This window comes from Equus przewalskii, chromosome 14 (assembly GCF_037783145.1).
Source record: "Equus przewalskii isolate Varuska chromosome 14, EquPr2, whole genome shotgun sequence".
NCBI classification, from domain to species: Eukaryota; Metazoa; Chordata; class Mammalia; order Perissodactyla; family Equidae; genus Equus; species Equus przewalskii.
This window is the reverse complement of record NC_091844.1, coordinates 41,673,854-41,696,462: the sequence shown is the minus strand read 5'-3', so window position 1 is coordinate 41,696,462 and position 22,609 is coordinate 41,673,854. Positions and strand designations below refer to the sequence as shown.

Here is a 22,609-nt window from a genome sequence, read left to right as displayed (position 1 = left end):
TTTTAGACTTGAAATTTCTAGGAAATGGGGCTTGGGATTTTATGTTTTATCTAGCTCCTTAGATGATTTATATAGCCATTGAAAGTTTAAGAAGCACTAGACTACTGTTTCTGGGTTTAGAATCAGTATATTTGGGGAAACTTGTCATGAAATGTTGTGAAAAGATATATGAAAGTGCCTGGCATAGTGGCAGCCACAGAGTAGGCATTGCATAAATGTGAATTACTTATTTAATTTGGCTATTAAAAATAGTTTGTAAACTGATCTGTTTTTGTCTCTTCCACATTTTTGGCTATTTCTAAGGAAGCTTCCATTTAGATACATATCTTTTACAGTGTATGCTTTGTGTTACTAATCTTTGTGAGCTTAACATTTAGAGAACAATATTTATTGATTTTTTAGTGTGAACAGCTCATCATTCTGTTGGAGATTCAATATTCTGAATATTCCAGGAACATAAATATCCACAAGTATTACTTGCATTAGCCAACAGAATTGCCAGATATTTGCACAGCTGTTAAAATGATTGTCTTAAAATTTTAAAAAATAGTTCAGGTGTATGGAATTATTCAAATTAAGTTAATATTCAGAGGTTTATACCAAAATAAGAAGATGCCACCTTGTGGTACAGAAAAAAGATTTTTTAGTCTGTGTGTAATATATGGTTGACAAATCTTTCGAATAATATGTGGTTGACAAACCCATTTAAATAAATAGAAAAAGCAGCTAAAATGCTCATGCTCATAATCAAGTGTTTTAATTCAGTAACTATCTCACAAATAGAAAGATCGCATGGGGAAAATTATGTGGAAGTGTGTTGTTTTATGAAAGCAAGGGTCTATTCAGCAGTATACAATTGTTGCATAGAAATTAAAACAGAGCATTTCAGTGATGTTTAATATGATAAAATAAACTCATAACATATATTTTAAAATTAAGATTGTCTTACATCTTTAAGAACGATTGCTATATTTTCTTCCTTTAGGTAGAAAGTAAATTTTTATTATCATTTAATTTTAATGAGCTTAAAGATAATGTTTTAACTCTGAATAACATTTATGTATATTAGAACGATGTTTTGTTAAAAAGACAAAGATTATTCGAAATGAATTGTGAACTATGGCATTTACCTAGATGGTGGTTCCTTACGTCAAATTGTCCTAGAATTTCGGTAGATGAGTCAGTCTTGGAAACCCGGTAGGCCAGTGTTCTCTGTTCTATAAGTGTGTAAACTGAGGCTGGCGATGTTGTCTGACTTGTCCAGGATCCTCCGCCTCCTCAGTGGTTGACTTTCTTTTTCCTGCACTCCTTCTACCTCCCCATTCTGCAGTGGAATCGGTCTCTCGTATCAAGAAGCTTTGTTTCTCAGAAGAATAGAATACATTTCTCCCCTCTGAACCTTTCATTAAATGTTTATTCTGTTGCATTTCTCCATAAGCATTTTTATATTGCCATTTTCTCCTCTTATTAGAATACTTAATATAGTTCCAAATAGTGCATAATTGAAAACAGTTTATCATATCCATTTTTATTTATTAGGATAATAGTATCCCTGCGATCTGGTGGCAGGAAAGTACCACACTATTTTATTGTAATTTATCCCATTTTAAATGTTCATTTGGGTCTATGAAATTGCATAATACTTTTTAGAAATACACTTTCAGAGTATGTGTTGGGAAAAACCTCAAACATCAGAGTTGGTTTAGAAAACTTTGCAGAGACAATATTGTGGGATATTCCAAATTCCAAAATTGAACAGATCAGTCAGGCAATCATTTCAAATATTTTGAAAGTGAGCACTCACCAAGATTGGGTCCATAGACATTTGTCCATGATGAATGACAAAGGAGGGTACTGGCATTTCTTGTTACTGAAATTTTAGAGGAGCAAGGGAGCACTGGGTGAGTGTATTTATCAGGAAAAGCATCTCAGGTAGAATTATATTTAAATGGAGTTTTGAGGATAAAGAAGAATTCAGATAATTAGGTGGCGATAGGGGAGGCATTCTAGGCAGAAATGGTGTGGCCCAGGGCTATTTCTCTCTGGGACATAGTGATTAGAAATTTGCTTAGAAATGCGTCGTGGCCTTATATAAGGGCAAGACTGTTGGGGACATTAAAGGATGAACTAAGAATGTTTAGCTCTTTTCTGTATATAATGGAAAACCATGGGTGACTTTTGATTAAGAAAGTGATATGAATGAACTAGCATTATGGAAGATTATACAGAAAAATGTGTTTCTGTGAAAGTAACTTAAAATGAAATATATGTGTGTGGATGACCTTTAATTGAACAGATAATCTTCCATTCTCAGATGTACTTTGATTTGCAAGTATCACAGAATAAATTTTTTTCTTTCTTTCTTTTGAAGATTAGCCCTGAGCTAACATTTGCCACCAATCTTCCTCTTTTTCCTGAGGAAGATTGGCCCTGAGCTAACATCTGTGCCCATCTTCCTCTATTGTACATGTAGGACACCTGCTACAGCCTGGCTTGATGAGTGGTGTGTAAGTCCGCACCCAAGATCTGTACCAGTGAACCCGGGCTGCCAAAGTGGAACGTGTGAATTTAACTGCTGTGCCACCTGGCTGGCCCCATAAAATGTTTTTATTTGGGTCCTTTCCCTTTCTTATCATATAGGCCAGAACTAGGCAATGGAAAAATTCATACCCCCTTTTCAACAGTTCACTTTTTCAACAGCACCACTCTGTAGGACGACTGTCATCTTCCATGCGCAGATTTATTTGAACAACAAACAAATAAAGCCTAGTAGTGGTTGCCCATTAATGTGGTGGTAGACTACCCCATCCTTTATACGCTTTACAGACGGTGTTAATAGGAGGTCAGTTAACTCAGTATGACTCTGTATAGTCCTCAAGAAGTTAAAGAATATTTTTCTGGAAAATGTCCTTATGTTAGGCAGAATAATGCCACCCCCGCAAATATGTTCATGTTCCAATTCCCAGAACCTGTGAATGTATTAGGTTATATGGCAAAAGGGAATTAAGGTAGAAGATGGAATTAAGGTTGTGAGTCAGTCGATCTGAAAATAGGGAGATTATTCTGGATTATCTGGGTGGGCCCAATTGAATTACAGGGATCCTTAAAAGTGGAAGAGGGAAATAGAAGAGGAAATTGGAGTGATAACAATATGAGAAGAACTCACTTCACCACTGCCGGCTTTGCCAACAGAAGGGGGCCTCAAATCAAGAGATATAGGCAGCCTTTAGAAGCTGGAAAGGCCTGAAAACAGATTGTCCCCTAGAAGCTCTCCGGAAAGGGATGTAGCCCTCCGGGCACCTTGATTTTAGCCCAGAGAGACCTGCATTAGACTTCAGACATACAGAATTGTAAGGTAATAACTTTTTGTTGCTTTAAACCACTAAGTTTGTGGTAATTTGTCCCAACAGCAGTAGAAAACTAATATAACCCCAATGAAAAGATTATCCTCCTCTTCCACTTCCTCTTCCTCCTCTTCTTCCCCTTCCACTTCCTCCTCCTCCTCAACGTCTCCTGGTTACCGTTTGTGGACGATTTCCTCTCTCTCTCTTTAGTGCTTTACCTAGATAGTCTCATCCAGTTCTTACTACCACTTGCTGGTAGGTGTTATCTTCAGTGAGTGATAATATGCAAAGCCTCCGAGGATTTGGAAATTGCCCAGGGCCTTGCAGTTTGTATGTGGCAAAGACCAGATTGAAGCAGTTTCTCTGAAGTCAAAGCCTCATCCTCTCCAGTGCAGAAGCGGGTGGGAGGCAGTAGGACCTCGGGGCTGAACAGGTTGGCTCCGGAGCCAGATAACTGGTTTGAATTCTGGCTCCTTATCTTACCAGTTGGACTAGTACCTGGGACATCGTCAATTCTCAATATATCTTGCCTATTATGGCTAATTGCTCTAATTATTATTATTATACTACATAGATGGCACAAGAAGAGTAGTCGTTGTCATAGGAAGGTGATTGTTAAAGTGACCACTACCATATGCATTGTATTGAGCATGACTATACACTATAAGCTTTTCAAACTTCATTTTATGCCTGAATTTCAGCTTTTGGAGTTTGTTGAAATGCCTCTCCACCTCATTAAGCAGTGAGCTTGAAACTCATTAATTAATTTATTTGGCATGGTCCTTATTTCTAACTGCCAGGCAGACCCTATTTTATTGTGTCAACTCCTGCCCATTGCTGGACAATACCTTGAAATATTCACTGTAATTCGTAGTCTTTTGACTGGCCCTAACTTTATGCAGAGAACTACTCTCTTTTGAAAGTTACTTGGGTCAAGGAAAATAGGGATCTGACTGGAGAGAATACAGTCCCTTGGGTGTAAGTGATGATCCCTCTGTTCTACCATTGTCGGTAGATGGCATTGTGATTTCATTGGACACCTGTGCAACTTGCAGCCCATCATATTATTTTGTCATAGATGAGCCTCATGCCTTGTTTAGCCAACTCTCAGCCAGATCAGAAAATAAGAAACAAACCCAGAAAGTTGTACTAGGGCAGGATGAAGTCACTGCGTCTCCACAGTAAACTTTTGGTAATCCAAAACAACAGGACTTCTGGTTGTCTCAAGATTCTGATTCCATTGGCTAGTACAAGGCTCTCATTCATCTCTGGCCCTAGACCGGGACTGGAGTAAATGTCTGCTGGGCAGCAATTCCAGATGTATTGTATCTGACACTAATTGATGCCCCAAAACTTGTGACCATCAGATGTCAGTCTCCTCCCAGTCGGCTTCCTGATTGCCGTTTGCTCATCAATTCCTTTGACTTCTACAATACTCTTTTCTCCTTGTTCTTCTTCCAGCTCTCGTTCTTGGTTCCCTTCATGGACTTCACTTCTACAGTTCTGACATTAAAAAATCGTTTTCTCCAGTTTTAAAACTTCCACCCTCTTCTCTTCTTGTTCTACCCTCTCTTCCTGGATGCTTTTACTGACGTTCCTGCTTACAGCTATCAGCTGTGTGCTAATGACTCCCCATACTGTCTCACTGGCTCCAAAATTCTTCCTGAGCTTCAGAATTATAAATCCAGTGGCCTACCAACTGGATGTTTAGATGAACCTTGAAATCAACAAGTCTGAATTTGAACTTGTCGTCTACCCTCTATACCCCTATGTTCTCTCTCTTAGGTGTGACATCATTATCATCCCATCTTCAAATAATAATCAATTGTTTCCCCCATTTTTATCTATTTTAATGTGTTTCTTGAATCTTTTTCCTCTGCATCCTTATTATCACTATCCTAATTCAGGCCCTCATGTTTGTCATCTGAATTTTAATTTTGTTTTTGTTCATTTTCATGTATAGGTGTAAATGTTACCATAAAATATATCCATCAAATTTTTTACTTTTTAATTCCTTCCATTGTTTTAATGCTTAGACAGTACTAATCTACCATGAAAAATGCTAAATATCATATAGATATTTCTCTAGATTATGTTTTCTTTATTAATTAATCATTAATGCTTTTGTAGTTTCTTTTTTTTTAATGTTAAATTCTTTTCCCCATTATTATCATTACTTACTTAAGTTTGGGGTACTTGTATCTTCTTTCTTGATTGAACGTGTTGAATATTTACTGTAATAATTTTTACAAAAACTAGCTCTTATAATTACTTATTAATTTTAGTAGATTTTTCACTTTTTAAACATTTTTACTCATTTCTACTTTTTATCTTTAATATTTTCTTCTTTCTGATTTTCTTAATTTTTCTGTTGATAGCATTTAGGATTATGAATTTGCCTCCAGTTTTCAGCTTTTTAAGCAACCCATAAATTATGATTTGTGGTACTTTTTAAAGTATTTATATTATGTGGGATTTCACACATATCCAATATATAGTTTAATCAACCCCTATGTACCTTTCACCAAGTTTCAAGAATTATCAACATTTTGCCTTACTCATTTCACCTGTGCCCCCAACTTTTTTTTCCTGTAGTATTTTAAAGCAAATCCTAGACATCATGAAATATAGTGACATTAATGTATATTTTAGAATATGTGTGTGTGCGAGTATTTGTGTGTATGTGTGTATGTGTGCATGTGCGTGAGTATGTATATACACACATACTCTGATACAAATGTTTTCAAGTGATTGGGGAGTCTTTTAAGGTTGATTAAAATATTTGCAGTTGCAGGATATGTAATTGGATTATTTGATCTGTATTATTTCTGCTTCTGATAATTTATTCAGCTTTCCCTCATGAGTTAGTATCGAATCAATTTTTAAATATATTATACATGGATTCTTCAAAGACAAATAAACTCTCTTTTAGAGTAGGCAGCTCAATACATATCTTGTTATTAACTATACTAATTCAATTCTCCATGTCGCCATTGTTTTAATGATAATAGTCCAATTCTCCATGTTTTCAAATTATTCATGATCTGTCCAAGAGGTATTGAAATCTATCAAAACAACTTTATTTCTGTCTGTTTTTCATTTCATATTTGCCTGCCAGTTTTACCTTAATGTTCTTGAATGTTGTATTATTTGACGTGTAAAGATTCATGGCTGCTATATTTTCATTATCATAACTTTTATCAATATAAAACAAATTTCTTTTATCCCATTTTATGCTTCCTACCTTAAAACCTCCATTGTCCAAAATTAACATTGTCACCTCTACTTTGATTTAATTTGTATTTGCTTGAGAAATCTCTACTCACTCTTTTATTTTTAACATTTACATTCACTTCCAAATTAGGGATATCATAGTATCAGCACACAGAGTGTGTCTTTTGACTCAATCCGATAGTTTTCCAGCTATTTCCAGTTTTTTCAAAACTGATAAATTTGGTCTTATCTCTTTTGTTATGCTTATCTTCCTTTTTATGTTCTCTTTCATTTCCTTCAATTTTTGCATTTCTCTATTTTTTTGTTACCTTCGTTTTGGTTGCTGTTGTTTTAATGGACTAGACGTTTGTCTTCTCCAGTGACTAGGCAAGGAGACATCTTGATACTTTTTCTACTTATTTTCCAAAATATCCAACTTCTATTTTTCTGAATATTAAAGTCAAGAAAAAAATAATATCTTCTGTTTATCCACAAGGAATGCTTTTATAGTTCCTTATCCATCCCCACTCCTGACTGGTTCATTTCCAAAGGGGTGTTTGACCTTGATTGATATTATTAAATTATTTTTACTTCAGATCTATTCTTTCATAGGAATTATTTTTGACATCTGCATTCAGATTTGAAAATATATTTGCAAGAGCTATTTAGGGCTAACACTTATGTTTAATTATTTCAGGACTCATCTCTAGGTTGTATATCTCAACTCTCCTATTCAGGAGATTTTTACTTTTAATTCAAGTTTTAGTAGACTTTTCATCCCAATCTATTCTTCTTTTATCTCAGATTATTCTTTCTTTTTATGGTATATTGAAGAGGGCAAACAATTTTCTAAAATGTTTTCATGGTTTCTATAAGAGTGAGAAATATCTAAAACTTCTGAACGATATTTTCTTTGCTTGTTTTACCACATTTAACCTCAGGTCACTTGTTGTTTTATTTCTCTTACATTTACTCAAATGAGAACTTTTTTCCCGGGTCATTGTTTTTCATTTTTGCTCCTTGCACCTTTCTCTACATACTGTTGGAGAGCTTAATGTGTCCATTTTCCTTCCTGATTTGCAGTGACCAGTGGCCATTGACAGGGTGTGGTCCTGCTCTGCTGAGGTGGAATCTTCCACTACCCGCACTACCCACCCAGAATAATGGAATTAATTGAAACTATTACCTTTAGGATTCATTGAGAGCAGGACTCTTCCAGTTCTTCCTTCCACACTTCATTTGTGGGTACAATATCTCCCAGGATGCAATGGGCTGTAATTATCTTCTCACGTCTCTCTTTCTCAACTATTATTTTCTGAGAGTTTTTCTATCTGAATAGCTAAGAAATATGAGTGGACAGGAAGGGAGTATAATATTCTGCCTGCCTGAAAATCAGCACTCGTTTTGAACAGAAAAAATAAAAAACTCTATGCTTTTTGAAGGAGGTAGACTTTTCTGTTTTACGAGGTGATGCTTGGATAGGCTACCGACTGTTTTCTCACTCTTGAAGCATCAGCCTTATAATCACTCTAAATTTTTCCCAGATTTCTGGCACTGGGTTTCCTGTCAGTCTTAATTCTCTATGTTAGAGTTTTCCATTTCGTATGTATGTTATTGACAATTGGGAGAGGCAGTGCCAGGGGATGGTGGCCAAATGCCATTATATACCAGAAGTCTTCTCTTATCTACATTAAATGGTTATACATGAGTACATTTGTTGGGAGTACTTTTATTTCTTCCAGCAAGACCAGTTTTCTTAGGGATCAATTAAATTCAACACCTACTATGTGTATTTTTAAAAATATACCCAAGACTTAGTAGAATAGAAATGGCTTTTGCTCCAAAGTATTATGATTAGGACTATGACAGAGTTAGGTTGAAACGTCTATGGTACACTAGAGTCAAAACTACTTTTCTCCTTGGAAAATTGGAAAGACAATACAGCGAAGTGAATCTCGGGGTATAAATAGATATTCAGAGGCTGGGTAGAGAGGTCAGGGCATCCTAAGCAGAAGGTAAAGCATGGTGACATAAGAGAGTGTAGTATGAGATCAGGAGTGATGATAGGGTGCAGGTGATTAAACTGAAGAGGTTTATGGGGCCCCCATTTGTGAGGATGGTGGATTGGAATGGGGAAAGATGGATGGTAGGAAGACTGAGGTTGGAACAATTAAAATCAGCCAGGCAAGTAAAGATGGGAGAATGAATTTGAATAGCAGCAGCAGGGATGGAGAGGAAATGGCAGGTTTATAAGTGTACAGTGGAGAAATAGAGAACGAGGAAGAAGTTTGAACCAGTTTGAAGACTGGTTCTTCTGATCTGCCAATCATGTACAGGAACATGTGTGATACAGTGGTTAAAGTAATTGATATGTAAAAATAAACCATTTCTGTTTTCAACATTTGCAACTCCACCTTTTACCTGCTTTAAGGTTATCACTCATGTGTTTGGGTTGTGATCAAATAAATCCACTTATTTTAGCACATTGTTTTGGCAATAGTATTAATATCTTTCTTATTGTGCCTAACAGTCACATTTCTAGTGATGGGAAAACTAAAGCATAAATTGGAATTGGCATAAATCTTGAGGAATCCCTGATAGACCTAGTTGGGTCACTAATCTTATTTTTGATTTCCAAGTACTCTTTTCACTAGGATTATGTACTTTCAGGCTCAAGAAAAGTCATGTAACTATCTGAAAACTTTTGATAATTTACAAGTTAAGATGGAAGCCATTTTGTACCTTTGTTCTACTTGTAATAAGTCCTAGTTCCAATGAATACATTTCTTTTATCAATCTCATATAGGTGTGATTAAAATAAATCACAAGACAGACAAAATAGAATTATTTCCCTAAAGTTTTGGGGAAACCAATATTCTATTCAGAGAACCAAATGGTGTTATCCAAGTGAAAATATTATTTATCCCCCAAAGGAATTTCTACCTATTACCCACAATTCAGTTATATAGATTTGCTTCTCATGTTTGAATTTCTTCCCCAATATCATTTATCTTTTACTCAAGTGAAAAAACATTCTTAAGCTGTATTACTGAGAAGTTTTCTACTAATGGGAAAGTAAACAGTAGAACAAAAATCCTTAATATACACTAGAATTGCTCGAATGGCTTAAAGTACCCATTTTATAAACTCACGATACATTTATAGGTTTCTGGAATGGAGAAAGAAATCTCCATTTGCTTTAGTCAAATAATTTTTAGAGAGGTACTAGAAATTATATATATATATATAATGTATATATATAATATGTATGCAAAATCGGGTTTAATAACTTGGTGATGTGTATTACAAGAAATGACATTCTTGTCACTTTCTCTATAGGAGTAAATTTTTTAGAAGGTACTTAAGGTTGAACTGTGATATTCACTCCAGAAATTAATGCTAAAATGTTTAGTGATGCACTTGTATTAATTTAAAAACATAACCTATATACTATGCTACCCATTATATAGTATTTGTTTTCAAACATTTAAAAACTCCAATAAAGATTCTAACACAATTGTAATCAGCTACCATCAATATGCAGAGGCTGGTTTTCATTTCCCACTTTGCCTTGAGAGGCAGTCCTTAAAGGACTGAAGACCAAGCTGTACTTGAAAATGGCTGAGATTTCCTTGTGCTTAGATCTCTTCTATTCCTCCTCAACTTTCAAGACATGCTCTCCTTTGATAAAGATGCTTTGGAATCTGAATTTTAACATGTAGCTGTGTGCATTTAGGCATGCAAATATACACACTGTATATTATTTTGCTTTTACAGTATTATTTTCATTTATGAAATTCTAAATTCGATGTTAAATATTGAATATTTTGGTTAAGTGACAGCTTGTGCTAGCTTTAGGATATTCCTGCTTGATAATTATTCATGAGAAGAACAGCTGAAAACAAACTAGTTATACACCTTGGCAAATTACTGAGATTGTAATTCTGTGAAATTTCCCCATGGCCATGTGACTTTATTATAAGTACTCTAACAGTGCAGATGTCCAGAATGTTGTTGTTGTCACAAATGTTATTCCTATATTCAAAGTTTTTGAATTACTCTTTACTGCTTCAGAGAAAACGTGAGAAAGGAGATGAGACATGCAATATGCATGATAGAGCATATGCAGCTCTTCGCAGCGCCTGCCCTCCCTTGGTTTGGAGTGGGCTTGATGCTCACATACCTCGTTCCTGTAAAATACAGAAGCAGCAGCAGTTTTGTGAAATCAAGATATGATGAAAACATTTCCTATTAAATGTTAAGAAAAAAGGAAAAATAGCCCCGATTTTTCATCTTTCAAAAAAATTCAGCCGAAAATCAAATGTTATTTCCCTACTCTCCTCCCTTTCAGTTCCTTCCCCATATGGTTCCTGAAATGTTCCTCCATTTAAATGGATTTTAAAGCTCATTCCTTATAGTTCCTAGAGCATTCATTGCTTTTGAGAAAAAAAAGAAAAACATTTTAGCATGTGCTATTTTTGTTATTCTAATTAGCAAAAACAGCTGGTCCTGTGCAGCTCAGACTGTAGTCTTTTTCAACACATTGTTCAGATTTTTTTTTCCTCCTCTTCTGTCAAGCTACAGGCTACCACCTCTCCTCTTCCCACACAAATCAACCCCCAAAACACCTGCACACGCAACCTTAAATATCACCTGCATCTGCCATGAAAGGGGAAGGGAAACAGCCTCTCCTTCCTGGTGGGTGGGTAGAGCCCATGCACGGAATTGTACAGAAGGGGAAGGAAAGTCATTCTCAGGTACTCACTACCTCATTGATTTTACATTCCACCAAGCACTTTATGCCGTTGTCTCAAAAGTACAGCTATCTTACAGTTTTTTGTTTTGTTTCTCTTTTCTTTCCCAACTCCTCTGGCAAATGGGAGTAGCCTCTTGTATAATCAGAGATTGAAAAATTGGATAATCAAACCTTACTCACAATTTGGTATCTATCAAAGGCATGTGACTGCCAATGATCATTGAAGCTGATCAAAGTCACACTCTGTTGTCATGGCAACGAATCCCCATTTTGTTTATATGGAGGGGTACGCACCACAGGAGAATAATGCTGAGACAAATTAAATTTGTGTTGTTGAGAAATTAACATGCGGGATGCTTAGGAGTGAGTTGAGTGGGTGCTTACCAGTGTGATTTTTTTAGAAAACAAGGGAGGTGGGGAGGAGGGGGCCTAATCTATGGAGGGTGTCATAATGGAAGAGTTCAGTAAAATACTGAAATGATTCAATAGCACATTTCTAAGGTGGAGTCCAGATAGAAGGTGATAGTTTTTATTTGGCTTTGTCACTGATACATTTCATGAGCTTAAGAGTATCCAGGTTCTTTGGCTCTTCTTCCTTTTTCCAAATTTGTAAAAGATTACCCGGGGATGCATCTTTCAAGTTTTATATTTGTTTTCCCTTTGAGCTCGAAATAACTCTTAATTAGTAACCACTAATCTGCTAAGGAAAATATAGTATGATTAGTATATTTTAATTCTCAGTGATTTGAGATCTCCCCTAGCCAAATTTTGGGGTCGAATTTGCATTTTTAGTTTGGAAGATATCACGTGATCATGAAGGTGATAAGTCATTAAAAATTTTTCCTATGATTTTTTCTTACATAATGCTGTTTAAAAATTTTTATAACAAATTACAGTCTCTTCCTCAAAGGAAACAGAATAGAGATGGAATATTTTAACTTTTTCTCACTTTCAAACACTAGCATTCATTGCCACCTCACCCATTCTTTCTCCAGGCATGATTCTCCTGCCGTTCTCTCTCTTGTCAGCCTCCATGTCAAATGCTTGCACTATAATCCCCATCCACATGGAACTATCATTTCCCTCTTCTCCAGCAGCCACGAGGAATCATTTCCTCATATTTCCTGAAATAAACAAGATTGTCATATGTCCAAATATCAGTTTTCTTTCTGTTGTACTTGTTATTTTAGTCTTTTACCTCTTTATACTTCTCTCATTATTATTCAAAATATGAATTCCACAAATATTTGAAATGACTGCCTCTTTCAAGTCTGTGCTGACATGTAAGATGTGATCCCAGTCTGGGAGTTTATAATCTTGTTAGGAGAAAGGGAGAGAAACCAATACTCGCTGACAGTCTCCTCTATGTCAGTGCCCTGCTTAGCGCTTCGTGCATTTATACCTTGCTGAATCTTTATACACACTGGAGATGAGTAATACCCTCATTATTCAAGTGAGGAAACTGAGTCATGGAGAGGTTAGGCAACCTGCTTAAGGACATGCAAAGGTACAGCCCTAAGGTCTGGAGTGCCCTACTCCACGATCCATGTTGTCTGTTTTTTTCCACTTTGGGTGACAAAACACATACACATATACACATAAATCCCATGTAAGATACAGAGAAATGAATGATTCAGGAATGGTAATACAATTCCTGCTTCAGAACTGAAAGGTGAGGAACTGGCCTCTTCTATCCAGGATGATCAGGGGTAATTCTGGGGAGGAAGTAGCATTTGAGTAGCACCCTGAGCAGGGCAGCATTTGTTAGGTGAAGATGGAGCATGGAGGAGAGGTTGGACAACTTGCCCTCTGTCACCTAGGTCCATGCGCAGAACAAACAGAGATGAAATCTTTGTGGTTTTTGTTTTTGTATTTCTCTTGGCTTCCACATGAATAATGTTCACTCATAATCTCCAGCTGGGGGCTTGCTGCTTTTTTATTTTTAATACCTGAATTGCTTATCAAAAATAGAATGAGATAAGGTGGATGATATATTCCTATTTTATTGAGCTATCAGACCCTTGGAACACGCAATCTTTGTTAGTCAAATTAGATCAAATCAATGAAGAACTAGTACAGCCAACCGCCCACAATTCTCTATAGTATATGCTAATCAGGGATGCAGATAAACGGGATTCAGACAGAATCTACTGACCACTGCTTTACTGTTTACTTCAACCCTTTCTCCTACCGAGTTTTGATGACCTTGCTAACATTACAGTGAGTCTCTTTTCTGATTGCTGGAGGTGTTATTAAAAAACAAAGACAGAGAAGTGTCTGGAAATAGACAATATGCCAAATTATCTATGAGAGAAGACTGAGTCAGGAACCAAGGGTAATAGGTTTCTATACCAGCCGCTGAGCTGTGTAACTCTCGTAAGGCAATGATCTTTTACTTCCTCAGTTCCTCATCTGGATACTGAGAATGATACTACTGCTATTATCGCTAGCGTTATTAGCAAAGCAGTATTGAGTAAATCTCATGTTATTTTTGACTGAGTTGATATTAATTCACTCCAACAGCTTTATGGAAAGGTCATTTTCATAATAAAACTATCTTGCCACCCAAAGAAGTCCAATATGTGTTCCCCTCCTTAGAGAAGCAAAAGTCTGCACACTTTCTGTTGCCCTCTCCCCCCAGCAGTAAGTGGAGGCCTCCCTTGGAGAACTTTGTGCCCGAGTCCCTGTGATCATAATGGGAAGCTGTGATCAGGGGAACCCCTCCATTGGATCCTTTCTCCCACAGGAAGATTCTTTTAGCCCAAGACTTCAGGGAAAATTTACTCAGGAATTTTTTTTCTTAAAGTATCTCCTTGGAGGCTCCCCTCCTCCCCTCAAATGTCTCTTTCCTCTGAGAATAAAAGCAAAGCTGCTAAATTTAGAGAGTGGAATACTTTAACCAAAAGTATTGCACAATCTTATTATTTGCTGGTCAAATGTGTTTAAACCACTTCACTCATTTATTTGGTTAAGAGGAAAAGAAAATCTGGTCAATGCCTTCCAGGAAGTGACTTAATCAGCTGGCAAACAATGTGTGTGTTGTTATTGTCACTGACAGGTTATCTGACTAGTAAGAAAAGGTTTTCACGACACATTCCAAACTCCCATCTGAGCATTTTCAAGCTACTTTGACCTTGTCTAAAGAAGCAGGAAGAATGTCTCCTACTGCTTCAGTGTGCTTTGCACACACAGTGGGGAATTGTGAATATGTTCCTGCCAAAATCTGCGTGAGGCTGTTGCAGGGTGAGCCATTTAGAGACCACAGCTGTATGGTTAGTGGTTAGCTCCAACCCTGCCCAAGACCCCACCCACGGCCCCAAAAGAGCCTTGTGGGCTTTTGAGGTTTTGAAATGGACCTTCAGGCTGGACGGCAAGGTGAGGGGGATTCAGGAGCAGAGAGCTCTGGTTCAGCCTCCCTGTGTATTATGTAGGGCCGAGGAGCGTGCAGCGGGTTAATGATAGAGTCATGAACTTAGTGCACAGCTTTGGCACCATATTGTTCCATTCCACAGAGGATTGTCTAATTAACAAGGGCATCAGGCCCTCTTCTCTTCATACCAGGAGACCTGCCACAAATTTCAGCTTAATCAACTTTCACTCACTTGGTGAGCATCCAAAGAGTATCGGGACTTCAGTAATTGCTCAATTGTTAAGGAATTGTTAAATAGGTCTTGCGCGGAAATGAAGTTTCTTGAAATACATTTGCATCATCAGAATCTAAGCTTATGTTCCTGAGCAATTCTGTCTACTTCTAAGTTTCTGAATGGCTTTTTCACCTACTGCTATTTTTATCCAGCATAGAGAACAAATATATAAAAGAAATCTCAATTTGTTAGAGCCCGATATTATGGCGTAATGACTAGATTCGACAATGAACTGACTTTTGAATTTTAGTGAGTGGTAAATGAATGGATTGGAAGCTGCTGCTTTTAGAAATGGGCTCCTTCTGTTCCTCTATTCTAAATTTCATACTAGAAGGAAAGTTATTTTCCAGGTATAGTCCTTTGCCTGGAGGTTGCTTTTAATTTACTTGAAATGGTGGTTTCTTTTTCCTCTTTCCATTAAAGCTTTCTTTCTATTCAAGTCTAGAGCGTTGAAAAACTGTAGAAAGCATTTAGACCCTTTGTGATTTACAGGTTTTATGTATATATTCAACCTGTAGTAAGCCAGCAAGTATTTCCCTTCCCAGGCAAGGAGAAATATTGTCTAAAAGTAAATGAAAGCGTCAGTGGGGCTTAATGAATTTCATGAAGACTTGGGAAAACAAGACGCTACAGATGACTTTCTTTTCTCTTCTCTTCTTTCTTTTTTGAATGCAAGAAACCAGATGAAGTATTAGATATATCAGAGCCTAAATAGAAGATTCTGGTTTAACTAATCAAGGCAACAAGGTAGACCGACAAGACTGATACAGGTAGAGAGATGGAAAAAAGCAAAAAGCAAAACCAAAAAAAAAAAAAACAATCCTACAAACTGTATAGAGATGGTACCTCCTCCCTCGGTTTTCCTCTGGGAATGGGAAGCTGGGAGGGTTAACGTCTCTCAGCCTTTTTGTAAAGCCACAGCAGCCTCCCTTTGCCTTCCTGGCTGCAAATTTGTGGGATGGAAGTAACAGTCCATATACCTTGAAAAGAGGAAATGGTTCATATTGACCAATTTTATTTGGTTTTTTATTAGAAAGTAAGAAAGTTGAAATTCTTGTTTATATAGTATAACTATCATTCATTCTTCTATTGAGAGGTAGGATCATTAGAGAAAGAACTTGGAATAAAAGAAAGTGGGCTTGAATTTTGGTTTTCTGCTCCTAGTAGCTGTATAAACTGGTAAGATACTGAATTCCCCTGGCCGTCACTTGTCTGATCCATGTAATGGGTATAATATTTTATGGACCAAAAAATAGAAACTAGGAAAAGACAAGACATTAATGTTCCTTCCAGATGTGTATGCAGTTTTTATAATGGGCATGTACCACTATTATTCTCAGATTTTAGCTAAGAGTCAAGATTTCTCATGTGCAATAATAAAATGAGGCTTCATGCTAGACAATGAAACAAGAAAAGTGGGAAAAGCCCTAATAGTTATGTAGCTTTATTTCAAAACTCTCAGATAGGCAAAAACAGACTTTTTCAGACAGTTGCTAAATTATTCCAGATAGTGGATTAACTCTGCATGTTGCTAGTTAACTGGATTGGTTACTGTTGTCCATTTGTCTCTTTCTCGCTTCCTGGTAAATAGTAGAGCAAAACCTCATTCCTGTCTCCAGTTGTTACTATTAAAAATTCTAACTTTTAATTATCCCAGGATGGACCTGCCACATTTTTGATATGCGAATCAATCATGCTAAGGGTTTAAAATAACTTGTGCAAAGTCATCTGTTGTTTCTTTTCATTTTTCCCCTACTCATGAAACCTACAATCCAGCTGGACACTTAAAAAACAACAAGATACCTAATTATCATTCCGGTTACTATGGCTGCATAACAAATCATCCCAAATTCACTGGCATAAAACAATTATTTATTAGGCTTATTGATTCCGTGGGTCAGAAATTCAATCTGGTCATGGTGGGGACAGCTTGTCTCCATCCACAATGTCTGCGGCCGTAGCTGGAAGACTTGAAAGCTGGGAGCTGAGAATCATTGGAAGTTTGCTCACTTAGATTTCTGGCAGTTGATGCTCACTGTAGGCTGAAACTCATCTGTGGCTATTGACCAGAAGACCTCCATGTGACCTCTCCATGTGCTCTGGGCTTGCTCATAACATGTTGAGAGAGACCTGGGCAGAAGCTAAGCTGTATCGTTTTGAGTTGGGCACTCATGTACCATCACGTCCATCCACTCTATTCATGTGAGCAGTGATAAGCCTAACAAGTTCAAGGGAAGGGGAAATAGACTCCACCTTTTCATGGGGAGTGAGAAGATTCTGAAAGAGAATGTAAGACTTCAAATTGCTGTGGTCACTTCTGGAAAATGCAATCTGCTACAATTACCTTCCCTTCAATATTGAGAAGTTGTAAAATATATACATCCAAGTATAATATCCACAGCCAAAAATAACTCCTAATAAGCAGGTGGCTTGCTTCCATTTATAGGGGGAGAATGCTATTTCTCTTGGGGAGAAAGGAAGAGGAAATAGTTGTAAGCAGAGAGTCATTTGTAACAATTAAATTAGATGGCTTGTGAATTCTAAAATAATAAATTATTCCCAAATTAAATACAAATATCAAAACCACATTGCAACATCAAATTTAAATGTTTTGGGATGGATTGTTCTTCTGGATTATTCAGGACCTCAACTTTACTCCATTGGATTGGATTTTGTAGTTTCTCATTTCTCTTCTAGTTCCCCAAGGTTAACGATGGTCGTAGTAATGGTGTTTTCAAAGGAAAGGAATGTGGTGACCACATTGCACCTCTAGTCAGGCTTCTCACCATCTGCTAACTTTTGAGAGCATTCAGTGGGATCAGAAACAATCTTTGAGTCTTTCACTTGAAGGGGCTCAGAACAGTCCTCCCCAAGATGTGCCACTTTGGCATGTGGAATATTTTGAGCTAAAGGCAATCAAGACCCTGCAGGTTCCAGAAAAACTTTTACCTCTCTCTTAAAGAATATAAATTGGGAGTCTTGCCCATAATAAGAGTTATTATAAGAAATAACTTTTTATGACCTATCTGTATGGCAGGGCAAACCTCTAATTAGTGAGCATCTGCTCTTCTTATCGTCACATGAATTACTCTCCTCCCGTCTGAAGCCTCAGGCCCCTATCCCATTCCTTAGCTCAAGATGGCATATATACTTCATTTTACCTTTCTGTCTATGAACCTCTCACGTATATGGGGTCTCTGACCCTCTCATGAATGTGGGGTTCCTCTACCTATGCAATTAAATTTGATTTTCTCCTATTAATCTGTCTCATGTCAATTTAGTTCTTAGATCAGCCAGAAGAACCTAGAAAAGGTAGAGAAAAATTCCTTCCTCCCCCGCATTCTCATTCATTAATTCTTTCATTCAATACACATTTGTTGAATACCTAGTATATGCAAGGTATGCTAATTATTATGTGCTCTGTCAAACACAAAGATTGATAATAAGTACTGTCCACTTTCATAGTAATGATAGCTATCATTTATTGAGAAATTAGTATATGCCTGGCATTGTGCTATCACTACATACAATGTTATTCATCCTTATAGCATGAATTAAGGCAGGCATAATTATCAAGCATTTTCCAGTTGAGCAAACAGTTTAAGAAAGCTGATTTCTTGCTTAAGTTTGTATAGCTAGATGGTAAAGGAGCTTGGTATCACACTTTGCTTTGTTGGATTGAAAAGCCTGTTCTTTACCAACTAAGCTAAACCGCTTCTTCTAAGACCTTGTCTTAGTGGAGTGGGAGGGAAGGAAATAATATATATTTATAAGTAATTGTAGTATGAAGTGAAAGTTGATAAGTATCGAAAAAACCTATGAGGGTTAGGAAAGCCTACTTCTTTGTGGAATAATTAGGGGGAAGCATCATGGAAGTGTGGCATTTGAATTAGGACTTGAAGAACTAATAGGATTTTAATATGTGGAGATGGGGATAAAAGAGAAAATCTAGATGTTGGGAAAATGTAACTGGAGTATGAAGGGCATGGAGACATTGGGTAATAGCAAATCATAGAATTTAGAGAAATCCATCTTTCAGGATTAATGAGTTAGAAGGCTGGAAATGTAGATTGAGTCCTTATGGTGAAAGGTCATTTATGGCAGCTAACAGAAGTTCAACTAGGAGTTCAGTAACTAATGGTGGGCAGTTGAAGGTGTTTGACTGGGGGTGTGCCACAGACAACGTGGGGCACCAGGAAGAAAAATCCTACTGGGCTACCTAGGATGCATTGAAAGAGTTTGGGTACAGCGATGCTAGGAGGTTTGCAGTAGTCTGGAAGGTGGTGATGAGGGCAGATATGGTATTGGTGATGGGAGTTATAAAGAGCGAGAGTGCAATATATTGGGATTTCCATTAAAAACTAACTGCATGTCTGGGACAAAGAGATGAGCCATTTGTTATGTCTATATTTCTCACCAACTGACCAGTTGCTCAATTAAAGTACATTTGCCTCTTTCTTCGAATTACCTGTTTTTATTGTATTAAGTCATAGACTTCAGGGACCCTACTGAGCGCCTGCCTCTAATTTGGAAATGTGTTGTCATGGCTCCTGTTGAGACTGTTCTGCATTTGGAAGTTCGTTTTCTATTCCGTTTATTTCAATTAAATGCTTGGCTATTAGACTTCTTGCAAGTCATATGCTCTGAATACAAAGTCAGAAAATAATATGAGCAGCACTGAGAGTGCTGAATTGCTGGCCAGTGTTGTTAGAAGCAAGAGGCATAAAGAATTAACAGTGCACGTTGCAAGCAATTTTGTAGAAGAGGTTTATCCAATTTTTGCCCCTGAAATAGTTCAGATTTTTTAAGAAAAGAAATGATGTGTCTGGTTCATTCTGTTAACATTTCACTGTCCCTATGCCCCTCAAGGTAGGTCTGTGCACATGGAGAGGTTAATATTAATATTGCCTTTTTACAGCTAAATTATCTGGCTCTAGAACCATTCACAGATTCTATTAAAGACCCCTATGGAGGATTGCTTCTTCAAATAGGCATTTTAATTCACCCGGGTACAATAAGGTGTTACCTTCCTTTCATTAATAAAATGGGAACTCATAAAGAAAACCAGATTATCTTGAATTTATGATCAAGTAATTTTGTTTCTCTTAGCCTGGATAATAATTGTGAAACATTATTTTCCCCCTTCTTTCCTTTTCCCTTCATACACTTCGACATTCTTAATTTCTCATGTTTATTTATCTTTTTTATTTTAATTTGACAGAGAAAGCTATTTAGGACCCCAGGAGGCAAACACTGTGACTCAAGAATTGGTCCTTTCCATCTTCAATTTAATGAAATAATAAGCCAGTAATTGATTTATATTTATATTTACATTTGCCTTACAAATTCTGGGATTTTTGTGACCTTTATTGTAATTCCATAAGTAGTCACTAAATTACTTCCAATAAACTTGATTTTTCCTTTACCTATGCAGTGACTGAAGTATTTTATCATAGTCTACGGGGATTTGTTCTTCCTTCTAGTTTCTCATATCATTTTTCTTTCCCTCAAATTTTAGTTTTCATTTTAAATTGTTAGTGAATTTGTTTTTGGCCTCAATGCTTTATACCTTTATCAACAGATATTTACTCCAAATAGTCTAGCTTTGTGTCTTTTCTACTTTCTACGTAATCACATCTTAGGTATTTGGAGGAAGACAGTCTTGGTGTTGTTAACATTTAGGACACAATTTGGGATTGGGAAGTAAACAAGCTGGGCTTCTGAGCACTCCTGTTGGCTTTCACATAACCTTTTCACCCAAACGGTGATCTTCCTAGGCCTTCCTTCATTCAGACACTTGTTGCTTTATCTATGCTTATTAAGGGGCATATATTATCGGGTAATAATTAAAGAAAATTAGAATTAGCTTATTAGAAGGAGAATTGAGAAAAGGAGGATTTGTTAGATGCAGACAAATGACATCAGAAATGATAGCTGGTAGTCTGATATTTTGGGAAAATATAAACCTGAAAAATTCATAACTGCATTTCTCTTGGTAAATATAGTCTCTGGAGCACCTACTATGTGTCAGGTGCTTTTCCATAATCATCTAACTTCATTCCATGATTTAGGCATCAATATTCCCATTCTATAGATGAGCAAATTCAAGCTGAGATGTAAATTGACAAAACCATCACAGCTAGTAAGTGGCAGTTCCAGAATTTTCCCATGGTCTGTCTGACTCCTACGTCATGATGTCATTCTGTTTTACCATGCCACCTCCTTGTGCTGCAGTGGGTATCCATGAGCTTGTGTCTTCCAAGAAAAAATTAAGTTCTATGGCTTCAACTTAAGGAAGTAAAAAAGCAACGTGTCTTCAAAGAATTACCTTGAAATTAAAAGATGGATTTTTTGGTGTCAGGACATGAACACTTAAGCTATTTGGAAAACTAGTTATGTGGAACACCTGATTCCACAATGAGGCAAGATAAATTCTTTCAACATAATCCTGACATCACAGTTTTAGGAAACTTGACTCCTGGATTAGATTTTTCTCAAATTAAAAAATTTCCCCATGAGATATATGTATTCATTCATTCACTCGCTTCATTTAACAAACGTTGAGTGACTATTATGTACACAGAAACACTATCATGGCTCTTGAGAATTCTACCAAATCAAGAAATCAAACAAAACAGAATACAAAAAAAAACATTAAAAGCTTAATTTCTGTATAATTTGGGCAAATGCTGCAATAGCTCTCCTCTTCCTTCATCTCATCCTGCTGGTTGCTCCCAGAGCTATTTTTTTCTAAAACCCTCATCTGATGGTGTCACTTCCTGGTTGCAAACCTCTGACTACTGTTGCCTATTAAGTAACTCTTGGCCCTTCAGAACCTGCCGTCACCTGCCTTTTCTGTCTCCTCTGGAGCTGCCCTCCACCAGAGCTCAGCTATCCTGAACTGCTCACTCCTCCCCAAAGATGCCAGGCACTTGCCATCTCCAAGCCTGTCCTCTTGCTGCTTCCTCCCGGGCGTGTCCTGGGCGTGTCCTGCCCTTTCTCATTCACCGAGTGAGTCTCTAGTCATCGTTCAGGATCCTACTGAAATGGTGTTCCTCCTCTGCTGCTTTTCCTGACGACCTGCTCCAACCTAGCAGAAAAGAAAAAGAAAGTTCATCTTCCCAGAGCACTTCATGTTACAGCATTTGATATAGTAATAATGTAATATAAAATTATTTTCATCTTTTTCTGACTAGAGTACAAATCCTTCCAGAATACAACTGTATTTTGTTTGTCTTTGTACCTTAGTCCAGGACACTGGCACATACTTGGCTATCTAGAAAGGCTGGGTGAAGAGAATAGAATAGAAGCGGGGGAGTAGGTAAGTGCTATGGTAAGAGGGACTAATTTTTCAGAAATGGTTGGCGGAGGCTTCCCAGCGGGTTGTCTGTATGTCAGCCCTGAAGAATGAGTAGAATTCAGCAGACAATAATGAGCGGGTCTCGGAGGTGAGGAGAGGGTTTCACAGCAGAGAGGGCTGTGTGTCTGAAGACTTGAGAAGGAGTAGCCTGGTTGGACATTGCAAATAAACTAGTGTCTTTAGAGTTTAGCATACGTAAGAATGGAGCAGAGCAGGCTCAGAGCGTGGGATGGCTTCGTATTGTGATGAGCCTGCAGGTGTGGGGATTTCATTCTCCGGTGCAGATCTTTGG

The 22,609-nt window shown here is 37.2% G+C and overlaps 2 long non-coding RNA genes across 5 annotated transcripts in view; one reads left to right on the top strand and one right to left on the bottom strand.

The window, feature by feature from the left end:
- LOC139075759 (uncharacterized) overlaps positions 1–22,609 on the top strand; it is a 592,181-nt gene that overhangs the window by 241,457 nt on the left and 328,115 nt on the right. The window lies entirely within an intron of this gene.
- On the bottom strand, positions 10,510–22,505 carry LOC139075760 (uncharacterized). Its single transcript, XR_011526529.1, has 4 exons — positions 22,201–22,505; positions 21,894–22,047; positions 12,294–12,437; positions 10,510–10,747 (listed from the first exon to the last, which is right to left on the bottom strand). It is a non-coding gene; the product is annotated as an uncharacterized lncRNA (long non-coding RNA).